The sequence below is a fragment of the Lygodium microphyllum genome, chromosome 29, assembly GCF_053477565.2.
Source record: "Lygodium microphyllum isolate KBCC chromosome 29, Lygodium_microphyllum_v1.1.10, whole genome shotgun sequence".
NCBI lineage: Eukaryota > Viridiplantae > Streptophyta > Polypodiopsida > Schizaeales > Lygodiaceae > Lygodium > Lygodium microphyllum.
In genome coordinates, this window is record NC_141163.1 from 55,329,477 (window position 1) to 55,332,089 (window position 2,613).

Consider the following 2,613-nt stretch of genomic DNA (forward strand, 5'->3'; position numbering starts at 1 on the left):
ATGAATGCAACTGCAAAGGCTTTGTATGATACATTAGTTGAGTTCTTGCATTGTATGGAATTACCACTAGAAAACATTGTGGGAACTACAACAGATGGTGCCACTATGATGAAGGTATCAAACACTGGTTTGGTAGCAAGGCTACATAGAGTGATTCCACACCTCATGAGCTATCATTGCACAACCCGTAGAGAGACACTTGTAGTTAGTGACACATTTAGCAAGTTCAAGGAATTTAAGAACATGGATAAAATTGCACACAAAATGTATGAATGGACATCTAGATCGGCAAAAATACATGTATTCTTGGCTAATGTTGTTAAGTCATTTGGCATTAGTAGCAAAGGAAAGCTCAAAATGTAAAAAATGCATGATGTAAGATGGCTTTCAAGAGGTCAAGTGATGACCACTATTGTGAGGCCTATGCCTACATTGTTGATAGTTATACAAAATGAGGATGCTATTTTGTACTCTTTCTTGACTAACTACAAGGTGCAGTTTGTATTTCACTTTTTTGTTGATGTGCTGGAAAAATTGAACATGTTAAATGCCACTTTCCAATCGAGTCACCCTGATATATCTAGTATTTGAAGTCATATTGAGTCAGCTATGGAGACTTTTCTTCTTACATTGATAATGCATATACATATAACTTTATAAAGAAGGTGCAAGAATAGATAGAGAGGATGTAAATCATGAGTACTATTTGCATTTGGAACCTAAGTGGGAAGATGATGTTGCTAATCCACATTATATATATGATAGCATAGTGGGACACTTGATATTTTTGTGCAAGTCGTACCTGCAGAAGGAAAAGCTTTGGCTATTAGATGGTTATTGGTTGCGTGTCGAAAACGTTCAGGTCAAAGTATGGCTTTAAGATTGAGTGATGAATCAATGGATGCTATCACAAATTTGATACAAGCTTTTTGGGGTAGATTTAGAAATGATTTTGATGTGTTTGAAGCATCCAAATTCTTCTCTTCAAAAGATTATGAAAGTGATTTAGAAAAGTTGGATTCTTCCACTAAAGAATGGTTGCAAGTATTGTGTGGACACTTTGGTCAAAATGCAAGCTCTTTGATCAACTAACAAGAATGTAAGGGTGAGAGAAGGTCTTTTGGTACAAGAATGTGAAATTGTTTTAAGGGGAGAGACATGCATTCAACTTGGAAAGAGTGTTGCAATCATGATGAGTGGAAACAATCATTTCCATCAATAATGAAGCTATGGAGAGCATTATGGTCTTGTATATCTCTTCAGTTGCATGTGAGAGAGGATTATCCAAGATGAATAAGATCAAAAATAAGTTTCAGAATCATCTCTCACTTGATACTTCGAGTTTGCTTATGTTTGAGGATATGAATACCCCAAAGGTATCAAATCCAGAACATGTGCCATGGAGTGAATAATATGATGCTTGGAAGGGCATGAAGAACAGGAGATTTGGTGGGTGCTTTAAAAACAACATGAAAAAGATATTGATGCTCTTGTTAGTTGTTGCTTTTGTGTTTTTGTGACCTTGCATGCAAATAGCTAATTGCATTATTGCTCGTTGTTGAACTTTTTATGCATTTTTATTCAAAAATGGCACATTACTTCTTATTACATTCGATGTTGGTAATTTGCTTCAAATCACAAGGCATAAAGTAGTAGAAACTTAAGTAAAGGTTGTCATTAATATAAGGTATATAAGCTAAGTGTTTTGAATTATTACTATTTTTTGTCTTTCTTGGGTTACATGTTGATGTCTATAATCACAATAGTATGAAAAGCATAACTTTAGGATGCTTTTCAATGGATTGGCAATGTTGAAATTTTCCATGGAAGTGTGAATAGCAAGGTCTAAAAGAGAATGTCTTTAGAAAAGTAGGGGTGCATGTCAAATCCTAATGCTGGCACTGTGGGGTCAAACATGTAGGGTTTTTTTAAAAGGGTTGCATAGCCCTTCTAGAAGCATTCTGTGTGTGTGTGTGTGTGTGATTTCCTTAAGTTAGTATTGTATTCATTTTGTTAGTACATTAGTTGGTTTTTTTAGTAGGTTAGTTAGTTAGTTCGTCTAGTTAGCTAAGAATGTTAGTTTAGTTTGTTGGTGAGTTTATTTGGTTTGGAGTTGGTTCAATATTTTGTTAATTGGTTGAGGGTTAGTTTGGCTTGGATTGTTGGTTTGGTTTGCTTGTTGATTTAGCTTAGATTTTTCATTAATTGTTTATTACATGTTGGTTTGGAGTGGGGAGAGAGAGAGAGAGAGAGAGAGAGAGAGAGAGAGAGAGAGAGAGAGAGAGAGAGAGAGAGAGAGAGAGAGAGAGAGAGAGAGAGAGAGAGAGAGAGAGAGAGAGAGAGAGAGAGAGAGAGAGAGAGAGAGAGAGAGAGAGAGAGAGAGAGAGAGAGAGAGAGAGATTAGTTAGTGCTTTGGTTGCTATTACTCTTTGTTGGTGTTCGATTATGTGTTTATGAGTAGGCAAGAGTATTTTTCGCGACCATTGTCTAAGTTGATGATCTTTCTCTCTTTCAATATAGGTTATAATGGATTATACACATTTAATTTGAATATTTTATAACATTTTAGTTTTTTATTTATGCCATGTAATTTTATAGGTGAAATAGATCTCT

General features: G+C 35.2%; 2 pseudogenes; both read left to right on the forward strand.

Moving 5' to 3' along the window:
- Nucleotides 1-660, forward strand: LOC148010650 (uncharacterized; annotated as a pseudogene).
- A 210-nt stretch (nt 661-870) lies between these two features.
- On the forward strand, nt 871-1,520 carry LOC148010651 (uncharacterized; annotated as a pseudogene).
- Nucleotides 1,521-2,613: the final 1,093 nt, after the last annotated feature.